Source organism: Palaemon carinicauda, chromosome 20 (assembly GCF_036898095.1).
Source record: "Palaemon carinicauda isolate YSFRI2023 chromosome 20, ASM3689809v2, whole genome shotgun sequence".
NCBI lineage: Eukaryota > Metazoa > Arthropoda > Malacostraca > Decapoda > Palaemonidae > Palaemon > Palaemon carinicauda.
Window position 1 is genome coordinate 114498037 of NC_090744.1, and position 26901 is coordinate 114524937.

The 26901-nt window shown below is 44.2% G+C and overlaps 1 protein-coding gene across 3 annotated transcripts in view; it reads right to left on the bottom strand.

The window, feature by feature from the left end:
• Der-1 (derlin-1) overlaps nt 1–20675 on the bottom strand; it is a 93699-nt gene extending 73024 nt beyond the window's left edge. For all 3 annotated transcript variants that reach the window (XR_011039078.1, XM_068344186.1, XM_068344185.1), the window contains exon 1: nt 20613–20675. The gene's annotated coding sequence lies outside the window, so the exon portion shown is untranslated. The remainder of the gene's footprint in view (nt 1–20612) is intronic.
• Nucleotides 20676–26901: the final 6226 nt, after the last annotated feature.

Sequence of the window (26901 nt, forward strand, 5' to 3'; positions counted from 1 at the left end):
TAAAACCTGTACCACCTTGAGCTCTTGCAGCTTGCAAAGGAGGGGATCTACAAAAATGATAATTGAGTCCGGGATTAAATGGTTTGTCACTGATCTTGGTTTCCTGTAGGCAAATTACCTTCGTGTCTGAGTCCCTGGTTAAAGTTTTTATTTGCTCAATGCTCGTACTTAGACCTCTGCAATTCCACTGGATGATAGACATTATCTTTTGTTATTATTTTTCTTTGTCTCATTTGTCTTTTGGGACTTTTCAGATGAAGCCATGTAATGCCTGGAGATGGAAGGCTTTACTAGGCCACCACTCTTCTTTTCTTTCTTTCTAGGATCTTTATAAGAGTCAACCTTAGGATCATGAGCAGTAGGGCACTTACCTGACTTAGATGAAGGTGAGGATGATGGGGACCTTTTCCTCTTTGGAAGATCTTGTTTTCCAATCTCCATCAAATCAGGTAGAGATTCTGCCTGAGACAATACATTTAAGGTGGTGGAAGCCACATTGGCTTCCTTGGAGGATTGTGCTAGAACTTCAACAGTTCGAGCACTTAACCCAGAAGGCTGGGCTACTACCTCTAGGGGAGATGCTCCTATCGGTGACAATACTTTTGGTGTGTTGGACACCATATTGACCTCTTTGGAGGTTTGTGCTCTGGCTTTTATAGCCTGAGCACTTGACCCAGATGGCTGGGCTACTACCACTAAGGGAGATGCACCTGACGGGCCAGGTGCTGCCACTGGTCCCCCTGTGGTAGTAAGGGGTAGTGGATTATAATCTTTTGTTGGCATCTTAACCGCGCGAGCAAAATTAAGTTGCCGATTGAGTAAATGCTTTGCATAACCTACACTTATATGTTCAGCATTTGCTTTCAAGATTGCAGCTTCTTCATTCTTGTATTCTCTACATCTTTTATCATTTGGTTTATGATTATCTTTACAGTTTGCACAGGTTGTATCTCTGTTGCATTGGTCATGTTCTAACAAAGAACAGTTAATACAGATCTTCGTATTATTGCAGTACCGGGAAGGGTGACCGTACTTGAAACAATTAAAGCATTGTAAAGGCCTAGGTTTATATTCTCGAACACGTACTCTTTCATTCTCAATAATTATATGATCTGGTATAACAGGGGTTTCAAATGTTAAAACTACCATGCTTGTTTGAGGGATCTTACTTACTTTCCAAACATTAGCAGGGCACATGTCCAGAATTTCTGGTTCTGAGAATTCATATAGATCTTTATCAAAAACTACTCCTTTACCATAGCTGAAGCTCATATGTGGTTTAATATCCTTAATAGGATCAATTTCTGCAATCTTCATGCCACAAAGCATGTGAGCTTGAGTATCTGATTTTGCATTAATCAAAACAGATTGCTTACCGTATCTACTAATATCCTTACTTTTAATTAAACCAACTTTTTTTTGTATAAATTTACTAATCTTATAATAGTTATAATTATCTATCTTTCCAGATGCAATTATCCATGTTGGGGGCTTGGGGGTTCTTACTTCTGGAAGTCTATGCTCTATTTCTTTTTCCATCCATTCTTCTGGTTTATATATCTCTAGGTGTCTTGGTGCTTTATCACATAAAGCCCCAGAAATCAAACAATTGTCAATTTTTATGCTCTCTAAATTTTTATTTGCTTCTAAAGCAATCTCAAAACTTGAAAATGATACCCAAGCTTCCCAAAAGCCTTTACTACCATTAAGCTCCATTAAAATTTCTTTGATTGCTCCAAATCTACAGAAGGCTTCATGAATTATGTCATAGCTACAACCAATTGGTATGTTTTTTAAGTGGAGAATTTTCAGATTTTTTGTTGGATCTGGTAATGAGCCAGAACCAGAGGGTAAAGTATTACGGTTATTACAAGCATCATTTTCCACCAGTGCCGATAAATTGTCTTTAACAACACTGGTCAAAGAAGTATTGTTGGAGGAATCCTTTTTATTGCCGAGGTTGTCAACAGAGCTTTCCCTATTTAAACAAGCAGAAGTCGTCAACGGTGTCTGGGGTTCGCCATTTGATCCAGGGGTACGGGGAATATTAAGTTTACTCATTAATTATTTTTTCAGGGGGAGGGAAGGGGTCATAATAACAATGGAAAAAAAAAACAATGGAAAAAAATATAGTTTAAGGGAGAGAAAAGATTAAGACTGTCTGAAATTCCAAAGAAGACACCGTTAGCCTTTCCTGGAATTAATTTCTCCACCAATGACACCTGTGAAAGCTGCTTACCAAATGTCCACTCCCTACCCTACCACAAAGGGATGGTACCACTATGATTAGAGTGGCTCAAGTGTATGCCAAACCCGCTTGATGGGACTGAGAGCATTTCAAGAATACAATCATCCCCACTCTAATCATAGTGGCAGGCAAACCGGACAGAATGCCGAGAGTCCTATCTCTATAAAATAGCCAACCCCTGGAATCCGAAGGCAAAATTTCCTTAGAGATAGTTCCGCGTGCCAGTATGGGAATACTGACACTCCTAGGTGTCCAAACATTTTCGGGCAGTTGGCAAGACCACCACAGCTCCCACAATTGATTTTGAAATAAAAACCGATCATGGATACAATGTCCCCTCTAAAAAACCTGGACAGTGAAATGGGTAAAAGAGTTTTGACAGCAAGGTTGGAGACAGCTGATAATTATGAAGGAGGAATAAGCAATAAGAGGTAATAGAAAAAGAATGAGAGAAATTTAGAGTCAAACTGAGGAAAAGAAATTCCCCAGTTCGAGAGCCCTCTTGCCCGTCACAAGCCTTCAGCACGGGAATGATATGCCGTGCTGAAGCCCAATGACTTCATCAAGGCATTCTCTCGTTAAGAGGGTTTACTGGTAAGAGAGAGAAGGTCTTGGGACATCAGATACAGAATGGAGACTCGAAATCTTGAATGAATCGGACCGAAGGGCCGGGACCCCCAGATTCTGAGTCTAGCCAACAACTCAGGAGTGAGCCTGAATGTTGCCTTCCCCTCTTCCTTAGAAGGGGGGAGTCGTAAGAGACCAAGAAGATTGCTTACACACTGGCCGTGGCCAGAATGAGCAGGAGACCCAAGGCGGAATACAATCCAAGGCCTGTCGTAAAGGGTCTTGAGAAGATCTCTTAAAGGAATAAAAGTCCGAGCCATGCTCCAAGTTGGAGGTCTTCCTCCGACTAGGGCAGGGACGATCGTAGCTTCGCATGAGCGAGGATAGATCCAGCGGGCAGGAAAAAGTTATTCCTTTAAGCCTGAAGGCCAGGGAAAGGCTGAGCGACAGGCTTCATTGCCGACAGCGGAAAGGAGTTTCCTCCCGCCGAAAGGCAATAAGACCGTTATTGCTGGAGAAGAGGCCTCAAGGGAAGAGGTATATCTCCCACGGCACCAACCACCTTAGACTCTTCACTTTGCCTGGGAGACCCCTGTGGATGACTATCGCAGATGACGCGACCTCCGTACCGCGACTGTAGCGGGTTGTCTCTTCTTGAGGAGGAGGCGTAGTGTCTCCAGGCATGAAGCCGAGGCGACGCCCCGGTTCGGGAGGGATGTCGCAGTGTGGTTGCTTGAGTAGTCTGCGCCGTGGGAGAAGCTCTCCCGGGAGTTCCGTCAGGGGAAGCAGAGGGTCCAGAAACCGTTCTGCGCATAGTCCCAGTGGAGCTCTCCCATTGAAAGGTTGACAGACAACCTGGTCTTGTTGAGACCCATTGTCCACAGACAAAAGGGAGGGAAGACGCAGGCGTCGAAGTTGTCCCACCATCACCGGAATGCATCTTGCCAGAGTTTCGGGGTCTGAGACTGGGGGGAAGAATAGCGGAAGCTTGAGGTTCCAAGCTGTCGCGATCAGGTCCCCCAGACCAGTACTTGCTGGTTACCCAAGGTCAAAGACCCCCAGGTACACTCTCTCTACGAGGCTCTGCTCGGATAGTCTGAGAGAACATTCCCCTGCCTGGAATGAGAGAGCCGATGGTGGTATTGAGAGAATCTCAATCATCCCGGTATCTCTACTGCAAGATGTGAAGGTGTGAAAATGCGTCCCCTGCTGGTTAGAATACGCCAGAATCATGAAGTCGACGCGCACGGGGCGACTCGGCAGGAGCTGTAGGATCTGTAGAGGGGCCAGACTAAGGCCCCTAAGCCTGCCTGAATGATGGAGAGGTATCCTTCAGGTCTTGACCATAGGCCTGGACCGGAACATGCCCCCCCTTTCCTTTGACGAGTCCGAGAACAGCATCAAGAATGTGGGGAAAGGACGAGAATATCCACTACCAACAAGAGGCTCCATAGGTCAACACCCATTGCAGGTCTAATAGTTCCGCTGGTCCCATAGGGGCCAGGAAGTCCGGTTAAACATTGCCTGAAGCCACCGGAACTTGGATCGCCCCACATGGACCTTATCCTGAGGCGACCGTTCGGACTATAGACGGGTCAATGAGGAAAGGAGAACTAGGAAACGTTCCAAGGTAGGGCTGAAAGCTCTGCTTGACTGAGAACAGGTACTGCGACTCTCCTCAGTCTTGCCACAGTCAACCGAAAGGAAGGCTCGGAGGATGTGGTAACAGAATCTGGCGTCCCCAGGTGGTCACCCATCCAAGTACCGACGTTGCTTAACCTCGCTGGACAGACGAGAAGCGGGGTTTCCAACGTGGTAAGGCCGTTGACTCAATATCATGGCCAGATACTCCAGATGTTGAGGCAGAGGAAGAGAAGGCTCCAAGCAAAATACCATGAGCCCACACTCGTGGTAAGCATCCGGAAGCTTGTCCCGGCGCTGAAGAAGGTCGAACCCGAGCCTACCGGAGTTGACCAGCCCTCCAAACAGCAGAGGAGGCGGAAGCCTGCACCTGAGCGGCCAAGAGGAAGGCAGGGAGAGTTCTCTGGGGAAACAAACCTCCTATGCCACGGCGGGATAGCCACACTGCATCATAAGCAGGAATACTTGCAGTCTAGGCTGAATTCGACGAGCACCCTGGAAGATGGAAGGAATGGAAACTGAAAGTACCCGTCCTTCCGATCCAGGGTTTAAGGAGTCCTGTCGCCTCGTTACCAGTCTGATCGATTCTGCTGGTCTCCGCTGGCCGAAGTTTGTTCGACAAACTTGATCAGGGCTGAGAGGTCGACTAAGGACATCCCCTCTCAGATCCTTTCTTACAAGAAAGGATCGACTGAGGAGGCCGGGGGTGAAGCCGTCGATGATCCTAAGGAAGACCTTCGCCTAAGGTATGGATCATTCTGCCCAACCGGGCAACTCTGCTGACCCTATGGCATAGAGGTTCAGAGACACTGAATTCGCTGACAGAGACGGCAGGCGCAATATCCTTGGCTGATCACATAGATTGTGCGGGAATGGGCATCGGGAAGCTGTCATTTGGATGAGTAACCTTAAGCATCCTCCCAGAGAAAAACCTGCAATCCTAGAGTTCGTGAACTCCTTTTAGGACTATGCCCCCCCGGGGGAGTCTCCCGTGCCATCTGTTCCTGACAGGAGGAAACTGCAATTGGACACCTTGTCCCAGTTGTCGTAGCCGATAACTTAAGCCGACGTGATTGAAAGAAAAGGGCGCTGGAGCCCAGCAGAGTCTGGAAGAAAGCGCCTTGGAGGAGTGAAAACGGAAGTCGATTTCCTCCGCACAGCCGCTGTCTAAGTCTCTGTCCTTGGGCACAAACAAACTCTTCTCAAGGATGGAAGGGTGTCTGAGGTCGTCGACCTCCACAGATGAGACACCCGAAGGAAGCCCTCAGTCAGCGCGTCCAGATGGTACAACATCGAGCTTGTCCGCAAGTTAGATACTTAACGACGAAAGGACCAAGGTGCCTGAGCTCGAGAGGAGGAAAGTATCCATGCTCTTCCTGTAGCTTCCTTGAACCAAACCTCGGGCCGTAACCGAGGAGGAAAAGAACCTGGTAAGCTCCCAGAGGAAGGGGTAAGCAGTCACCCCTTATCCGATGGAGAAATCTCGAACGGAAAGCCCCCCCGCCAAAAATCCTTCCAGGGAATGACGGGGAAGGGCTAACCAGGTTCAGGAAAGAGGAGTGTTGCTCAGATCTCCCTTAAGTTTCTCCTATTCTTGCAAGTGCCACGCTCTTCTTTTTATGTCCATGAAATTTTTCTCCTTATGGGAGGATGACCACTCCCTATAAACCCTACAAGTTAATTCTGACAAGCATCGATGTCACCTGCATGATGGGCAAATAGGATGATGTTCCATTTTCACACGACTCATGAAAGTCCCATACAGACGTCCTTCCACACCAGGACAAGACTTCATAAAACACACTTATTCATTCTAAAAGAGATAAACAATTTACACATGAAAATGAAACTTCAAAGGCCAACAAAGGACGTCTGAACGACAGCACAACCGGAGATAGAGTGAGGCCCAGAGTCAAGCCACAGCCTGTTGACCACACAAATGGGATAGAAGGCCATGCTATATTGATTGCCAGATCCTTCATAATTCTTCATCGGGAGCATCAGCTTGCGCGCTAGAGTGTACTGTACCCATATTAAATGACGAGGGTTTGTTTAAGCGTAGGAACAAACTATCATTCTAGGATCTACTTTTGCTTTAATTAGTCTATCAGATGAGACTAGTGTCTATAGTCCAAGTTAGATATGATCAAAACAAAAAGGTTGATTAACAATAATGACCAATAGCATAACCAAAACTATCAGATATAGTGAATAGACCATACTGTTTCTGTTGGCTGAGAAATTAATATGCTGTACCCTTGAATCCAGGGCAGCATACTGTACCTAGAGGAATGAATAGTTTTGAGGAGGATTCTGGGTCTCTGCAAAGTGAAGTAGAATTCTGCAGTCAAAGTTCACTTAGATTCTGGTCTAATACATTGGGCTTGGACAAAAATCTAACCAAGCCATAACAAGCCTAGTCTATCTAGGCTAGGCTAACTAGGCTTAGTGTACCTCTAAAATAAATTATTCCATTAGAATGTCATCCCCACCCCTTCCAGCCAGACACACCTCCCACATTCAATAAACTTACCCTTTCGTCACACTTGTAAGCATCAAAATCTCACATTCTTTAACTAAACCTAAACTGCTATAACTTTAACTGGTGAAAGGGTAAAGCAATACAGTACTCCAATTTCACCAAGACAGTCTACACCTAGACAGCTAGTGGACTCTAGTGGGAGTTAGGAATAAAATAAATGAAACTTACCATAAAACATAGGACCTCACGAAATACTCAAATACACACAAATATATCAGACTAATACATGAAACCACCTTAACCCTGGATAGGTACGGTGGGTCGTTTGCGACCCCGAGCGTCAAAAAAAAACAGGTTTTTCTCACGTGACTCACCCCTGTGACTGAATTTGTGGGTGATCGACCTGCAGGAGGTGTCTCCCCTACACGCTCTAGTAGTGTCCAGATGTGCATTGCTGTAGCTGTACTCCTTCCCCGATTTCTGAGACGCGTCGGGGTCGTTCGCGTCCGAGTTTACCATTCTGAGGTAGTTTGCATAATTATCAAAGTTATTACGTATTATGAAATTGTCGTAGAATGGTGCAACTTGTATAGGTTATCAGTTGTGGAAAGTCTTGGTGGATTGTTTGGCTACCATGTGCATGTTTTTTTTTTTTTTAGTTAAAATGTCGTTCATCACCACGAGGACCATTTTACCGCGAGTGCCCCTTTTTCATTTTTTTTCATTTTTTTGCCAAGTCATTTTTCCGTAAGATATTGCGAAATAGTGTCGTAAAACTTTTGCTTTTTTAATGTTGGAAAGTGTGTCTAGATGATCTGGCTACCCATGCGTGATTTTGTTTTTGTCAGATACGACGTAGTTATTGGTATATTGGGTATTTAACTGCGGTTGCCAATTTCTGTTTTTTTTTTCAATATTTGTAAAAAATTACTACGTAGTAAGGAATTGCCGTATATTATTGATTTTTTTTTCATGTTTATGTGTTAAAGTGTGCCTTGATGGTTGGGCTAACACGTGCATGTCTTTTTTTTTTATCTGAGATGCCGTATATTAGAATGTTAGGCATTTTTCCGCGAGTGCCCCTTTTTATTTGTTTTGCATTTTTTTGCTTAGTCATGTTACCGTAAGGAATTGGCAAGTAGTGTCGCAAAACTTATATTTTTATAGTGTTGGAAAGTGTTTCTAGATGATCTGGCTACCCATGCCTATTTTTTTTTTAGCCAGATATGGCGTATATATAAGTATGTGTTCGATTTTCCTGTGATTGCCATTTTTTCGTTTTTTCCCATTTCTTTCAAAATTACTACGTACTAAGGAACTATCACAGAGTAATATTTCATTTATATGTTTATTTGTCGGAAAATATGCCTTGATGGTTTGCCTAGCACGTGGCTGAAATTTTTTTTTTCTGAAATGCCGTATATTAGAATGGCCATTTTTCCACGAGTGCCCCTTTTTATTTGTTTTGCATTTTTTTGCTTAGTCATGTTACCGTAAGGAATTGGCAAGTAGTGTCGCAAAACTTATATTTTTATAGTGTTGGAAAGTGTTTCTAGATGATCTGGCTACCCATGCCTATCTTTTTTTTAGCCAGATATGGCGTATATATAGGTATGTGTTCGATTTTCCGGTGATTGCCATTTTTTCGTTTTTTTCCAATTCTTTCAAAATTACTACGTACTAAGGAACTATCACAGAGTAATGATTCCTCTAGATGTTTATTTGTCGGAAAATTTTGTTTACTTTTTTTTTTGATTGAATATCAAATTTTTTTAGCTAAAATATTGTTTTACATTTTTTTTTTCGATTTTATTTCCCTTCAAAAAAAATTTTTTGGGTCAGAATTTTAATTTTATAGTCGTAAAATAATCGACAGTTATCCAGCAACCCACCATACAATTTTTATGCATATCCAATAATAATTAGATTAGTAAATAACACCTTGAAATTGACATACCCTTCCTACATTTCAAGTGGCAGATTAGGGAGTCTGAGTCAGTGTGGTTGGCGGCCATTTTGTGGACATATCCGAAGCGTAAGCTGCCCTATCTATATATATTCTTGTTCCCTATAGAATTTGTGATATTTTGGTATATTTTTACCTGCATAAATATCATATTATATATTAAATATATGTAATTTTTTTACGAAATTTCCAAGTACTCAAAAAATTACCTTTAGATATGGCCCCTGATATAAATGTAATTTACAAAATAATGAAGATTTTTTTTACATATTTCTATTTTAGGATAACATATGTTTATTCCCTAAAAAAATTAGCCACTTCCTATTTCATTTGGGTACCCAAAAAAATTCATGAAATTTGGACAATTTTTTTTGGCCAAAAAAAGTTACCCTTTTTTTCTCATTTCAGATCTTCACCTCCATGGGTCTGACTTCATCCAAAATACATCAAGATGTGTCCTAAACATTCAAGAATCAATTCCTAAAAGGATTTGTGTATATATGTATAAACTTTTTTTTTATGAATTTTTATGTCAGGTCTTTTTTTTTTCTACTTAATTTTTTAAAATATTTATAATAAATAGTTTTTCTGCAGATGAGTAGTATTTATCTTTACAGTTGTTTTAAGCATTCATTGAAGTTTTTTTTGGCAAAAGAAAAAAGGAGGTTACTGCAAAAACTGATTTTTCAAGAATTATTTTTGGCGTCGGGGTCGTTCGCGTCCGAGTATACCCTTAAAGGGGTGTCCGAGGACCGTACCTATCCAGGGTTATACCTTCAACCCTTTACCAAGTATATGGGTGTACTTGATGACGTTTCCCAGCAAAATTGGAAATGCCAGCTAATTAGAGAGGCCACCGAAATTCATGAAGTCATTAAATAATTTCTCATCAAATTCAACCTTCATCTTTGAAGGGAATGAGTAATTTTATACGAAAATATGACAAATTCGAAGACAATTTGTATTTTTCCTAACCATACAAACCTTAGCTATTTACAAAGGGTTTACTTTTAGCGCAGCTGAAATGACGAGCCAATAGTTTTTAACGAGGGTTAATTACCCCCGCGCTAGTTAGCGGGGGGTGGGGAAGGGTAGCTTGCTACCCCTCCCCCCTCCACACACCGGTGACTTGCTTCACTTCACTTAGAGGTAGGACTTGACTTGGGGGTCAGGGATGGCGGGCACATATGTGTAAATAGCTAAGGTTTGTATGGTTAGGAAAAATACAAATTATCTTCGAATTTGTCATTTGTTCCGTAACCGAAATACAAACCACGCTATTTACAAAGGGTGACTTACCCCTTAGGAAGGGTGGAAAGTCCCCAGCCTTACTGACTTCGGCTTGCCCGGGGGCTCGATCCCTCGGTGAGCAGCACTAGAGAGAGGGAGCCCCTGTACCTCACAAGTTCCTAGCATCGCTAGGAACGAGTGGCCTACATAAGCAGTGTGAGGAGGAGAGTGTGACTCGTCCTATGAAGTTGACCTTGAGACCTTCAGATAGGAATTCTAGGATAGGACGTTCCCCATACCACCTCGTCAGGGTATGGGAGACGCAACAGTATTAAGCTTAAGACTAGGAGCACAAAGAAGCATGGGTTACCTGCAGAGGTCGAGGTCAGCTATGCGAGGACCAGGATGCTGCTTCCCCAAGAGAGGGGAGAATGAAGAAAGAAGTAAGGGTCAGACATACTCTTTCATTCACGCAGACTAAGACCGGGTAACAACGCCCTCAACCTACTGCTACTTGTCCAAAAAGGAGCCTAAGGTTAGACCAGCTGTTGTGCAGCCACCACAGGGCCGATAGAAAACGTATCGAAGCTCCTGTGGGTCACGTCTTGCAGGTAGTGGGCTGTGAAGGTCGTTTGACGCTTCCAGACCCCAGCTTGAAGTACCTGCGTCACAGAGAAGTTTCTCTTGAAGGCCAGGGATGTAGCAATACCCCTGACATCGTGGGCCCGAGGGCGACGTGACGGAGGAGGGTCAGGATTCAGGGCATGGTAGATAACCCTTCGAATCCAAGCTGAGATGGTGTTCCTGGTGACCCTCCTCTTTGTCCTGCCTGTGCTCACAAACAAAGCTCGCACATGAGGACGGACTGCAGCCGTTCTCTTCAAGTAGTGCCTCAGACACCTCACTGGACATAGTAGCAGCTGGTCTGGGTCGTTTGTTACAGAACGGAGACTCGCGATCCTGAAAGAGTCGAACCGAGGATCCGGCACTCCAGGATTCTGAGTCTTGGCCACAAACTCAGGGACGAACCTGAACGTTACCTCCCCCCATCCCCTTGAATGGGCGATGTCGTACGAGAGACCATGAAGTTCACTAACTCGCTTGGCCGAGGCCAAGGCGAGTAGGAAAGCCGTCTTCCAAGACAGGTGGCGATCGGAGGCCTGGCGTAATGGCTCGAAGGGAGGTCTCTTAAGAGACCTGAGGACTCGAACCACGTTCCAAGGAGGGGGTCTCACTTCCGACTGGGGGCAGGTAAGCTCATAGCTACGTATGAGTAAAGAGAGTTCTAGCGATGAAGAAATATCCACGCCCTTCAATCTGAAGGCCAAGCTTAAGGCTGAGCGATAGCCTTTCACTGCCGAGACAGAAAGGCGCATTTCTTCTCACAGATACACGAAGAAGTCCGCTATTGCTGGAATAGTGGCATCGAGTGGAGAGATACCCCTTCCACGACACCAACCACAAAAGACTCTCCACTTTGCTTGGTAGACTCCCTCAGAGGACCTTCGCAGGTGCCGAGACATTCTCTCCGCAACCTGTTGCGAAAAGCCTCTCTCCGCGAGGAGACACTGGATAGTCTCCAGGCGTGAAGGTGAAGCGAGGCCACGGCCCTGTGAGGGACGCCGGAGTGGGGTTGTCTGAGAAGCTCGTGTCGTGGAGGAAGCTCCCATGGGAGTTCCGTCAGGAGTTGCAGAAGGTCCGGAAACCATTCCGCGTGATGCCATAGCGGAGCTACTAGAGTCATGGAACAGTTAACCGATAGTCTGGTCCTGTTGAGCACCCTTCTCATCAGACAGAATGGTGGGAAGGCGTACACGTCGATGTTGTCCCACCGTTGCTGGAAAGCATCTTGCCAGAGTGCCTTGGGGTCCGGGACTGGTGAGCAGTACAGGGGCAGCTTGAAGTTCAACGCTGTCGCGAACAAGTCCACAGTCAGGGAACCCCACAAAGTCAGGACTTTGTTGGCTATCTGAGGATCCAAAGACCACTCGGTACTCACTATCTGCGAAGCCCTGCTCAGACTGTCGGCGAGCACATTCCTCTTGCCAGGAATGAAGCGAGCTGAGAGTGTTATCGAGTGGGTTTCGGTCCACCTCAGAGTCTCTACTGCAAGATGGGATAGCTGTTGCGAAAAAGTGCCTCCCTGCTTGTTGATATAAGCCACTACCGTGGTGTTGTCGCTCATCACCACCATGGAGTGACCCGCCAGGGACCGTTGGAACTGCTGAAGAGCCAGAAAGACGGCCTTCAACTCTAGCAGGTTGATGTGTAGGCACTTTTCTGATTCTGACCAAAGGCCTGAGGCCCTCTGGTTCAGAACGTGCGCCCCCCACCCTTCTTTTGACGCGTCCGAAAACAGAGTCAATTCCGGGGGGAGGACGAGAAGACTCACTCCCTTCCACAGGTTCTCGTCGGCCAGCCACCACCGCAAGTCCGTCTGTTCCAGAGACTCCACCGGGATCAGAATGTCCGGGGAATCGGATCCTTGATTCCACCGGGACTTGAGCCGCCATTGAAGGGATCTCATCCTGAGGCGGCTGTTTGGAACCAGACGGGCCAGGGAGGATAGGTGGCCTAAGAGACGCAACCACGATTGGGCGGGGAGTTCTTTTCGCCTGAGGAAAGGTTCCGCCACCCTCCTCAGCCTTGCTATCCGGTCGTCTGATGGAAAGGCTTTGTGGAGATTGGTGTCTATTAGCATGCCTAGATAAACCAGTCGTTGGGACGGCTGCAGAGAGGACTTCTCGAGGTTTACCACGATCCCCAGATCCTGGCAAAGATCCAGAAGCCTGTCTCGGTGCCGAAGAAGGGTCGACTCCGAGTCTGCTAGGATCAGCCAATCGTCCAGGTAACGAAGGAGACGAATGCCGTTCCTGTGCGCCCAAGGTGAAATCAGGGTGAACACTCTGGTGAACACCTGAGGAGCTGTGGAGAGACCGAAACACAGCACCTTGAACTGGTAGATCTTGTTGTCTAGGCAGAATCTCAGGTACTTCCTGGAAGACGGATGGATTGGGATCTGGAAGTACGCGTCCTTTAGATCCAGTGTACACATGAAGTCTTGTGGTCTCACCGCAAGTCTGACCGTGTCTGCTGTCTCCATGCTGAACCGGGTTTGTTTGACAAACCTGTTCAGAGCTGAGAGATCGATGACGGGTCTCCAGCCTCCAGTAGACTTCTTTACAAGAAAGAGTCGACTGAAGAAGCCTGGGGAGCCGTCCACGACCTCCTGGAGAGCACCCTTCTCGAGCATGGTCTCGACTTCGGCCTGAAGGGCCAGCCCCTTTGCCGATCCCGTGGCATAGGAGCTCAACGACACTGGATTCGCTGTCAGGGGAGGGTGAGATGTCGTGAACGGGACGCGATAACCTTGGCCGATCACTGAGATCGTCCAAGCATCGGCCCCGTGTTGCTGCCACCTGCGGACGCAACGCTGAAGGCATCCCCCCACAGGTGGACATGCAGGGGGACTGCCACCCCTAGGGCTTGCGGCCGCGGCCGCCACCCCTAGGAGTCTTGCCTCCCCCGGAGGACTTACCGCCCCTCTTGACCTTGGCTGGAAAGGGCTGGGGCTTAGACACCACTTTCTTAGCTGCCGGTGCCTGTTTGGGAGCCTTACAAGGCTGTTGCTGCTGTTGTGGCGGGGCTGGAGGCTTATAGGGCCGAGTTGTAAGGGCCCTGTGGAGGAGGGAGTCCGTGCTGGATTTCCTCCACCTCTCAGCCGTTCGCTCCATGTCTTGAGGCTCTAACAGGCTCTCCCCCAGAAGGGAAGCATGTCGGAGCCTACACACATCTACGGCGGGGACCTTCGGATGGAATCTCTCGGACACAGCATCGCGACGCTTCAACACCGAGTTGGCCCACAGGGTGGTAACCTGGTGCGCCAAAAACTCGATGGAGCGGGTGCCCGAGAGCAAGAAGGTCTCTAGGGCCTTCCTATTGGTCTCCTTGGACAAGTCCTACGATCGCAATAGGATGCCCAGAGATCCTAGCCAGAAGTCCAGCCACGAAGTGGCCTGCATGGCACACTTAGCGACCTTCTCGTGGTTAATGATCTCTGCCGCCGAGAACGACACCTGCCGGGCAGGGAGTTTCTCAAGGGGAACTCCCTTCGCCAGCTCCTCCACAGAGTGATGGAGAGGAAGAGCGAGGTTGTGCTCACCCAGGATCTCGAAATACCTCCTCTGCTGAAGGCGAGGAGGAGGGATGAGCTTGTTCCCGGCAGTGGAACGACTGGAGGAGGCAAGAAGTGCGAGCTGAGCGTTGGCCCTAGCCCTGGCACTCTTCAGCCCCCGAGACCAGGGCAGAGCTGCACTGGTCTTAGGGGCCTTCCGAACGTCAAACACTTCATCCAGAATCGTGTCTTTGCCTTCACGGGGGGCGATGACTGGATCCGTAAGTCTGTTAAGTTGCCTTATCAGGCTTAGGACCTGCCAGAAGGCATGTTCGGACTCTTGCTGTTCTCCTCCCTGCGGGCTGGCAGCTAAGTCTCCTGCCCCAGGAATCTCTTCCTGGGGTGATACGTGGACATTCCCCTGGGTAGTCGTGGGTTCCTGACGAATCCTTGCAGAGGATTTAGGGACGGTCTTGGAATCCTTGGGTTCCCTCCTGGGAGGGATACAGGATCCCAACAACGAGGTTCGAGGGGCCCCTTCCTCACGAGACGATTCTCCTGCCTGAAGCGAAGTCTCCCCCCCGGTGCCGAGGGGAAGACTACCGCCCCACTGGACTCACCTGAGGACGGAAAGGCCTCGTCCACGGGAGAAGGAGAGAGTACTCGTGCAGGAGAAGGGACCTTCAAGACCGACCTCTTGGGAACCAACTTCGCCCTGGGGGAAGTCACCACGAAGTCCACTCCTCTCTTTCTCTTTAGCGTAGGAGAGACAGCCGATGGTTTGTTACCCTGGCCGGCGAGTGCTGGTTTCATAACCCTCACTAACGCCCGTGCCAGCGGACCAAACCAAGTCTGCTGCTCCAAGGACACAGAGTCCAAAATCCTCGCTAAAGGGAAAGGGATCGGGCGATCCTTAGGAGTGGACACGACGGTACCTGCCTGAAAAGAAGGTGGGGAAGAATGCTGTACTGACCTTTCTTCGTCCTGCACTACCAACCTGTGCTTGGATGGAGGTGATCCCGAGTGCCGTCTAGGAGCACGCGTCCCTGCTGCTACCACCGGCTGTGGAATTCGCCGCGAACGATGGTCGCACGAGGGCGAATGGTCGCGCGGGAGCGCGGGCGAGCGATCGCGCGGGCGCGCAGGTGGATGATCGCGCGGGTGCACAGGCGAGCGGTCGCGCGGGCGCACAGGCGAGCGGTCGCGCGGGCGCACAGGCGAGCGGTCGCGCGGGCGCACAGGCGAGCGGGCGCACAGGCGAGCGGGCGCACAGGCGATCGGTCGCGCGGGCGCACAGGAGAGCGGTCGCGCGGGCGCACAGGCGAGCGGTCGAGCGGTCGCGCAGGCGAGCAATCGCGCGGGCGCGCAGGCGAGTGGGCGCGAGGGTGGGCAGGTAAATGAACACGTGTCCGAGGCGACGAACGCAAACGTTGGCGCGACGGCGAGGGAACGCGCTGCCGCGTAGGTGAGGAAGATCGCTGGCGATGTAGATCCACAGGCGATCGATGACGGGCTGGTGAGTGCAGTCGCTCAAGTTGGCGATGGCGCGATGTGGTATGTCGACGCACTGGTGTGCGATGGTGAGCAGCATGCGCAGGTGAATGACCGCGTAATGGTAAGCGATGGCGAGCAGCATGCGCAGGTGAATGATCGCGTGATGGGGTGCGATGGTGATCAGCATCCGCAGGAGGGCGATCGTTCAGGGGCGAGCGATGAGGAGCAGCATGCGCAGGAGGGCGATCGTGCAGGGGCGAGCGATGGCGAGCAGCATGCGCAGGTGGCCGATCGCGTGATGGGGTGCGATGGTGATCAGCATCCGCAGGAGGGCGATCGTGCAGGGTCGTGCGATGGCGAGCAGCATGCGCAGGAGGGCGATCGTGCAATGGCGAGCGATGGCGAGCAGCATGTGCAGGCGGGCGATCGCGCGATGGCGAGCTAGAAGCTGGCGAACCATGTTCCTTCAGGAGCGTTGGAGAACGTCGGCGCGCTAGCTGTCGCTGTTGAATAGGCGATACTAAGATCGCCTGTGCGCGCTGGCAAGCAGGTGAACGCTGGCAAGCAGGTGAACGCTGGCAAGGAGGTAATCGCTGGCGCGTAGGTGATCGCTGGCGAGCTGGAGATCGCTGGCGAGCAGAAGGTCGACGCGTGTCATGTGAGAGGACAGGCGGCGCGGCGCGTTCACGAGCAGGAACAGGCAGATCGCTGGCGCGTTGGCGAACATGTGTTTCTGACACACGCGCAGCACGATGTTGCGTAGCCACAGGACCAGGCAGATGGTGAGCAGGGAGTTCAGCAGGAACTAAAGGGTGGTCAGAGACCGCAAGGCGAGGGTCCTCAAATGAGCGCTGACGCTCGGAAGAGAGCTGACGAGCAGGAGAGCGCTGGCGAGGGGGGCGAACATCAGGAGAGAGCCGACGAGCAGGTAAGCGCCGGCGAGCAGGAGAGTCTTGGCGAGCAGGAGATCGTCGACGAGCAGGAGAGCGCTGGCGAGCAGGAGAGCGCTGGCGAGCAGGAGAGCGTTTGTGTGCTAGCACTGCTCGCGTAAGGGAAGGATCCCTTAGCCCCGAAGGGACCGTTGCCCGTCGGGTGACGAGTTCTCCAGAAGGCGAGGATCTGGTAGGAGATGGTGAGCGGTCTGCAGAGAGGTTCAAGGAGGGAGGAGCTGTAGGTTGAGGCTGACGAGGAGAGTCCCCCCCGGAGGATGAAGACCCAAAAAGGCGCCTCTTAATCCCCCTGTAAGGGGAAGGGAGGCCCTTGTGGCGTAGAGGACGGTGAGCCTTACGGCGGAGGCGGCCTCGGGGGAGATCGTCGGGACCATCGGTCCTCCGAAGGGGAGTCTCCGTCAAAACACTTCCCTCAGAAGGAAGCTGAGCCGCAGTCGAGACCGAAGGACTCACTTCCCCCTTCGAAGGATGTACGGAAGGAGGAGGAGAGCCTTTAGCACCATCACCAGCAACAGCACCTGCGGCGGAAGGCCCAGCCACGTCGGAGGCCTCTGTCACCACGACGTCGACAATAGACAGAGGGTCTACCTCTGCTACCACCGGCGACTGCTTAACAGCGGCCCCCAACGAGACAAGTTCAATGAGAGCGACCCTGGAGGGCAAGCCCTTAAGCCCCAGGGACGACCAAATCTGTAAAAGATCATCACTGGATAAGGCATTATCAATAACCTCCCCCGGAGGAGGAGGGGGAACCGCCTCGCTATGGGAGGCGACGCCCTCTCCCCCCACCGAAGGTCGGGAAACAGAACAAGGGCCTGCGCTCCCACTCGGCCGACTCTCCTTAGGAGGCGGAAGAGGGGGAGCTTCGGAGGAGGTTTGGGCGGCGGAAGAAGAGTCCCGAGAACCTTCCTCCTTCAAGGCTAACCCCGGAGGAGAACGGTCTCTCTTGGACTTCTTACGCCGACGGCCAAACCTCTCCCACTGGGAGGCAGACCACTCCCTGCACTCACGGCACATGTTCTCCTGGTCACACCATCGGCCCCGACATTGAGGGCAGAGGGTGTGAGGATCCGTATTAACGTCCGACATGAAAGTCCCACAAGGACGGCCGGCAACTCCAGGGCATGTACGCATAGTAAAGAGAATAACTGAAGGTCAACTTCCAACCAACACACACGCTGAAAAGAAAAAGCAGAAAATTAAAGGCTGTCACGAAGGCGATGAGCAGACACGTCTGATCACCGCCGAGCCAAAAGTGAAGTGAAGCAAGTCACCGGTGTGTGGAGGGGGGAGGGGTAGCAAGCTACCCTTCCCCACCCCCCGCTAACTAGCGCGGGGGTAATTAACCCTCGTTAAAAACTATTGGCTCGTCATTTCAGCTGCGCTAAAAGTAAACCCTTTGTAAATAGCGTGGTTTGTATTTCGGTTACGGAACAAATTCACCTTTAAAAACACAAAGCATGAAAGATAAAAAATAGAAATTAGGGGTTTGAGTGAGAAAATACCAAACCCAAAGGTTTGCACCAATAATAATAGTCATAAAGAAAAAAAACGCTTTGAGAAATATATCATTCACATGCTTAGCATGAAATTAAAGAATCATAGAATTACCTATATTTTATATAAATTCCAGGTTATATGTATAAGGATGACCATCCCCCATAACTTTATTTTGAACCCTTTTGCTAAGAATACAGCAGTGTAAGGGGTGGCAGAGAACCATTAGGCCACCCATTAGGTGACTAAGTAAGAACACGCCTTATAGGTTAGGTTAGGTTACGTGGGGATGCAAAGGTTAGGCGGTGTTCCTTACATTATGGACTGCTTTTCTGGTCCTATACAGAAGGGGAGCTCTAATCTCTACAGAACTTCCACAGTAATTTTATCATGTTCGTTCGAAAGCTTTCAGTATTTTACATCAAATATTGCTCGTGTATTATCGAACCCACACTATCAAAGCACTGAAGAGAACAAAAAGGTCTTCAGTTTCTTCTTGAAAGCCTTATCCCTTTTACCCCCAGGCTATTTGGAAATTTCCAACCCTTAACCCCATGGGGTTATTTTTTTTTCAAGCACATTTTGCAGTATATTTTTTCTAAATTGCTCTAACAGCCTTAATTTTTGTCATAGAGGGATCAGGTTGGTCTCATTCTCTTGGAAAATGCCCAAAGTTTCTCAAAAAATTATCAAAAATATGCAAAAAAAATTTAAATAGCATTTTTTTGCAAGGACGTACCGGTACATCCATGGGGGTAAAGGGATGAGTTTTGTGAAACGTACCAGTACGTCCATTGGGGGTAAAAGGGTCAATATCTTCAGTCTTTTGAATGTCTAGTGGGAGCTTATTGCATAGTCTCGGGGCCGAATATTCAAAGTATATACATGGACGCGGAAGATTGTGTATGTCATTATACACAGGCTCCTAAATTCCTTCAATTGGTCTGCTCCACTGTGCCTCACTTTGCTCACAATTAAAAATTCTTGGCAGGTTAATAGCAATTTGGCAAGCTGTATACAGTATGATATGCAATTATCTTTTTCTAATCTTTCACTTAAAGTCATGGGTTTTATAGTTACGGACGGATAAAAGCTTTTCTACTATAAAACAGGTGTTTCCTATAGAAAAACCTCCGTTTTCTTAATAAAATAACACTTATTTTCACTGTAAATAATAACTTAATTATCTAAGAAATTATAATCAATGGGGTTAGCGTACGGAGCTAAGCACGGTGGAGCAAAAACTATTAGATTTCTAAGAAATATCCCTGTTCTTAGACGGTCTAACGGTCTTTGGTTTATTTGCTGTTGAAAATAAGGTCAAATACAGGGGAGCCTTTGTAGGGTAGTTTGTAGCGCTACAGCCAAGCGTCCTAATTTGCTTATTATCGCTCCGACTGTTATCTTGTATAGAATAAAAACGTTTGGAAATGGTCTACGGATCTTACATATGTGCTTAAACGCACACCTTTATGTTTTTTGCCGAAAACCCTAAATTAACTGAAAATTTGTGGCTCGAGTTCTTACTCCGGCCACGAATCTTCTCGCTCCCGTAGTAGGTAAGGGGGGGTCCAGGGGGGCGAAGCCCCCCTGGATAAGGATACGGCTTTTAGCATAGGTTAGGTGGGTTTTTTAAGTTAGCTTCTCCCGCCAAAATCGTTTTTAGAACGACGGCCAGTTCAGAATATTCCAGTTTTCTACGAACTCGATTTTAGAATGACGGCCACAGTCCACCCCACTTTAAAATATTCCCATTTTCTAAGAATGAAAACGGATCTGGCCGTCACCCTACATAGGCTCCCCTTTGTATACCAGCGGCCAGTTCCTTAGGCGTTCATTAAAAATGGACATCAACTAACCTAAACTTTCCCCCTTAACCTAACCTACAAGCCGTGACCTATATACCTAACGGAGGGGGGTGGTAACGCTCGCCTGCGACACACCCCCCTTACACTGCCGTATTCTAAGTTAGCCTAATAATACATACAGGTTGATGCTACCATACATACACCCCTAAATACGAAATTAATTACTAGAATAAATGAAATAATTGAAATATATGAAATAAAAATAAATTACTGAGCTGCTACGACCAAATTGGGGTTGAGAAGATCTAATAAAAAGATTTAAATTCATCCGGGAAGTTTACCATATTAATAAACTCAAATTGCACATTTTCATTGTTATTCCTTAATAAAATCGAATATAACCTCTTAGCCAATCCAATATAACTCCTGGCTAGTCGAGGCTATAAGCTCTTGCGGTTACACGAACTTGAAATAACCCTAATAATAACACGTTTGCTTTATATATGAACTAAAATAAAATAAATCAATGCAATTAATATCAAGATTGAGATAAAATAACCAACTGGGTCATTGATATCAATCACTGAAATAGAATGGGGAAAATGCCTTACTCACCTCAGACTTTCGTCAGATGTCAACATTGTTGTTATCACAGACGTGTCTTTCATGGGCGAATCTGATATAATAATTAATATTTTTAATTGTTATATTATTATCATTAGGTAAAATAAAGCTAATTTAGGTATAAATATATTAATATTGTACTTTTTAATAATTTATTCTATATACACACTATTACATCAGATAAATAATATATTATTTTTATCAGATGCTGCTCTAAGTCTTGGCGGGTGATTTAATTTAAGAACAAAAATTGCATACTAAAATTTTAATAAATGCAATTGTTCTCTAGTCTTGGGTAGTGCCATAGCCTTTGTACTATGGTCTTCAACTGTCTCGTGTTAGAGTTCTCTTGCTTGTGGGTACACTCGAGCACGGTATTCTATCTTATTTCTCTTCCTCTTGTTTTGTTAGTTTTTATAGTTTATATAGGGAATTTTAATCTTGATGTTACTGTTCTTAAAATATTTTATTTTTCCTTGTTTCCTTTCCTGACAGGGCTATTTTCCCTGTTGGAGCCCTTGGGATTATAGCATTCTACTTTTCCAACTAGGGTTGTAGCTTAGTAAGTAATAATAAATATAATAATAATAATAATAATAATAATAATAATAATAATGATAATAATAATAATAATAATAATAATAATAATAATAATAATAATAATAATAATAATAATAATAATAATAACTGAGAAAATGGGCGTTCAACTGAACAATTTGTAACCATTAATGTTAAAAATACACGAAAGACAAAATCTACATTTGGATAGACACACACAATGTTATCTTCTACGAGTATTTCATAAACTTCAGCATCTCGTTTCTACATTTTTTTCACTGAATATGTGACCCACATATAAATGAGACTGTTGAAGCTCAGCTGAGATATTACTGTTGAAATCAATGAAATTTTGACTGCACTGAGAATGTCTTTAAGTGCTAACAGATGAAGTGATATTATGTGGTATTGGTACATCAGTTAGAAAATAAAATTTCTCTCTCTCTCTCTCTCTCTCTCTCTCTCTCTCTCTCTCTCTCTCTCTCTCTATATATATATATATATATATATATATATATATATTATATATATATATATATATATATATATATATATATATATATATATATATATATATATATATATATATATATATACGTGATGGCACGAAATTTATCTACGGTATTCATATATACATCTAGTTATTTCTAGTGCATTTCCGTAATCGGGTATATTCTTTCTGACTTTGCTGATACGTTTGCGAGTTGTAGCTGCCTTGTCTTTAAGGGTTGTAGTAAAAGAAAAAAAAAAACTTACTAAACGAGAATCTTACATTCTACGCTCAAATTATTTTACTTTAATTTTTCACACTATTTTATATGTAATGTAAAAACTAACAAAAACTCAACTTATGCAAAGCCTTTTATAAAATAAAGAAATCACGTAAATATATTCAAAATCAAGTATTTTAAAACATTTCCACCCAATGTCGCGTAGGAATCCTCAAGGCGAATTTTATTTTAAATATTTAGAAAAAAAATAGCAAGATAGGCTATGCCTACATTTGCTCTTGAAACACCGAGAGAAATGCTGAAATTTAAGCTATATTGCATAGCCAAGCTAAGTATAACATTACCAAAGCATTGCAATATTATTAAGATATGTTTTATTTGAATAAGGAAAAACAAATTATACCTTTTTTTCTTAAAAGTAAGAGCTCACCTTTACAGCGTAGGAAGCAGCAACGTTTCAGCTGTTAGTGCAGCCGAGAGTGGGCCTTTTAATTCGATTATTAGTCCTTCGAATAACTTACATTATAGTTGAAATACAACGAAATACGAATTTACAGTCATACAGTTCTTTTATTATCTAGCCTCGATACAATAATAGTATCTATTTCAATAACATTAGTACCGTGTTACTAAATAGTTCACTCAAACCAGCAAACAAAATTAATCAGTCATTTAGACAAGCTTTAAAGTTCATCCTACTCCTTATGACGTCACAAGAACATTTTTCTTAATGAAAAAAATAATCATTTGGTAATTAAAATACATACTTCTGATAAAAAAGTTATATAAAGAATATTATAAAGTACTGTTTCTATATATTTTGAAGAAACTATGCCTCTAATATCCTTAAAAACAGAAAAATCTTCAGGTCCCGTCCCCCATAGGTAGAGCGTTAAAAAGCTATATTACGAAAATTCAGGCCAATTTCTCATACAGCAACCCATAAGTCCTAGGAACTCTCTCATGGCGGGATATTCCAGTCCTCTGATTGGCTGTATCTTCTCAGCTGTGATTGGTGGTTGCCTTTGTTTACAAATTCCCACATACGCATCAACATCGTAGCCAGAACCCATTTAATTATTCCTTCGAAAATTACGTATTTATTTAGCTTACGCATTTGAATAAGCTTTATTATCTATTTAAATACAAATTTTATAATACTTTGAGTTTGTTTTCATGAAAATAACAATTTATAAATCTAAATTTATCTAAAATAAGTATAGGTATATAACCTCTGCCCAGTTGAATTCATTCATAAAATACGAGGTGTCGTGACGTCACATACAACCACCAATCACAACAGAGGACGAATCAGCCAATGAGAAGACAGATATTTCCCGCTAAGGAAATGCATAAGGTGAGAGAGTTCCTCTTACTTATGGGCTGCTGTTGGCAAACGAGTCAAATTCACACGAAATATTTTGTTCAAAACGTTTCAAGTTTTAATGACTTCTATTTTCCTTGTTCTATCTACTTTATTTTATCATACATATAATATAACCATGATATTCAAGTTAATTAATATCCATTTTATTACTTAGTTTTTTTTTTATTTGTTTCCGTAAAATTTGCATCATTTATCTGAAATATGTATACTGCGGACGGACATTTTTACCCCCTACCCTTTATGACGATATATCATTTTTACCCCCTACCCTTTATGACGATATATCATTTTTACCCCCTACCCTTTATGACGATATATCATTTTTACCCCCTACCCTTTATGACGATATATCATTTTTACCCCCTACCCTTTATGACGATATATCATTTTTACCCCCTACCCTTTATGACGATATATCATTTTTACCCCCTACCCTTTATGACGATATATCATTTTTACCCCCTATCCTTTAAGACGATATATCATTTTTACCCCCTACCCTTTATGACGATATATCATTTTTACCCCCTACCCTTTATGACGATATATCATTTTTACCCCCTACCCTTTATGACGATATATCATTTTTACCCCCTACCCTTTATGACGATATATCATTTTTACCCCCTACCCTTTATGACGATATATCATTTTTACCCCCTACCCTTTATGACGATATATCATTTTTACCCCCTATCCTTTATGACGATATATTTCCAAATTAACATATATGATTTGGTAGTCATTTGTTCAATTTCATTATACTTGAAATGTAACAAAAGATACGAATTAAAATTACGTCAGTAGTTGACTATTTCAGCTCTTTATAAAAATATAGCTCACGCAAAACAGCAAAGAAAGGCAAACTGAAGGGTTCATCCTACTCTTGATGACGTAACAAAGTCGTATTTTCCGAACAAAAAATAATTTAGTAATCAGAATATATCCCTCTATTCATATACGTTATAAAAACATCTTATAGGGACTGTCTCTATATATTTTTAAGAAAATGTATCTTTAAAATTCCTTTAAAACAAAAATAAAAATATTCAGCTCCGTCATGGCAGGTGTCTCGAATAGCACAACTCATAGACGGTTTACACAGTGTTGCCAGATTGGTTTGCCTAGAGTTCCCCGAAAATTCTCTCAAAATTTTCCCAAAACCATAAAAAAATCCCCATTTCCCAATTATCCTTATAGTTAAAGGGTAAGGGAAATTAAATACCTTATTAAAATAGAAAAAAACACTTACAAATAAGTGAACCCAAATTCCCCAAATCTGGGGAAAAATTTCCCATATTTGGCAACATTGGATTTACACACACCGAGACACACACTCTCTCTCTCTCTCTCTCTCTCTCTCTCTCTCTCTCTCTCTCTCTCTCTCTCTCTCTCTCTCTCTCTCTCTCTCTCTCTCTCTCTCTCTCTCTCTCTTGGCGGGATATTACAGCCCTCTGATTGGCTATAACTTCCTCAACTGTGATTGGTAGTTGCCCTCGCTTACTACAACTCAACAGACGCACACACGAACATCAATCATTGTAGCCAGAATACATTCAAGCATTCCTTCGAATATGATGTATTTATTTACCTTATACCCTTCAACAAGATCCATTATCTATTTACTACAATATTAATAAGAATTTTAAGTTTATTTCCATGAAAATCTTAATTTTTTACTCATAATCTATCTGCAATAAATATAAGTTTTTTACTCCTACCCAAATAAAAAGACGAGTGATGACGTCATATACAACCACCAATCAGAATTGAGAAGGAATTGGCCAATGAGGTGAGAAGGTTCCTCTGACTTATGTGTTGCTGTTGGCGAATAAGTTAAATTCACGAGTCATTTTATTCAAACGCTCTAGATAAGGAATCTTATTTTATTCATCCTAATTCATTTCGTACATACATATAATGATGTTATTTAAGTAGCCTGAGAAGAATATTTTCCTATTTATTATATCTTTTAGATATTTTTCAAATATTTATCTATCTATTACAGACTCTCCCTTCTTTTAGGAGTGAGAAATTCGCATATAATATGATTTTTATGTAAGTTTTTTATAATCGTTCTTTCTATCATAGTCATTGTTATCTTAAATGTTTTGTGAGATGAGATTGAGAATTTTTAGTTCATATTTATTGATTTTATAAATAAAATACTACCTCAAGTCAGAAGCCCAAAAAGAATACATAGTAAATAGAAATTTATAGGCTATGTATAAGCCTGAATTTCCCTTTTATATGTTTGTTTTATTACAAACTATTAAAAAATGGCTTAAATACAAAATAAGGAAGAAGTGGTCTTATCAGTAGAAAAAAATTCACATTCAGGATTTCATTTTGCCACGGCTGAAAGCAATTGACAATAGGCTTCCCTTTTTTTTTCTTAGTTTCCTTTATAAACTGAAATCAATGAACTGATAAGAAATCAAATTAGCATAAGCAAACCCGATTGCTGAATAGGCCAACTTGTAAAATTTTCTGTTTTTAACATTTAAATTCCTAACCTAATAAAGTATACATCTCCTTAACAAACTATTGATTGACAATTAGATTGTAAATTTGTTTCCTGATGTCGAGATAAAGTTACGAGTTTAAGCCTACTGTAGGCCTACTTGGTGATCAGGGTCAAATACTTTTCTTGAGATGCTCAATAAAACTGCATTGTATTGTCAAAAAGTTAGATTTTAACAAATTGTTTAATTTGAGATCTAGCATTGGGGTCTGAGGGAGACCAGAGTCGTGTCCGCAAATAGGTTTTGCTTCGTTCTGTCCGAAAATGATGAATCTGTGGTTACCGCCCCCCCCCCCCTTCCCTTGTTGCCCTAAGCACGTGGTTAATTGCTTAATGCATTGGAGAGGCCGCATCAGGCAACCAACCCCTTAATGTATTGATAATGGTGGGGAAGAAGATTATTAAAATGATTAAGATTATCATTATTATTAAAATTATTAAATTTATTATCAATACAGCCATGGTATATACAATACAACGTGTAGAAATGAACTGTAAAACCAATATTGTCATATTTCTAGGGTGTATAAAGTACAGACGTCTGCACTAACATTTATATTCTGTTTCTCTCCTCTCCACACTCAGGGCAAAGAGCCGTGCTGGCATAAGGCCTGTTTAATCTAAATTTACCAACTAATATTGTTGGCAAAGCCTGAGTGCAGTTTAACACAAGATGTTTGTATAAGTTCTGACATTTGTTCTTTGTCGTTGTGGTAATTTTATAGGTTAAAGAGCTTTAATTTATATTGTATTTATATTCTGTAAATTGTAATAGATAACGAATGTAGTTTTTCATTTCCTTACAGTGGTAGAAATAAGATAAAATTTGGACGTTGAGATAGGCTACACTTCAAAGGTAAAAGAGATTTTAAAATAGCCACATCAACAAAATAACTATACTCATAGTATGTCGGTCAGATGGTAAATTTGTTTACAGCTAGCCAAGCGGATAGGTAGACATACAGAAAGACAGACAATAGACAGATAATGATAACTTCTAAGGGAAAATATATAGTAAAACAAATCATTATATACTTACCTTGGGTATGGCAAACAATTTCAAGTAAAGTCAGAGAACCC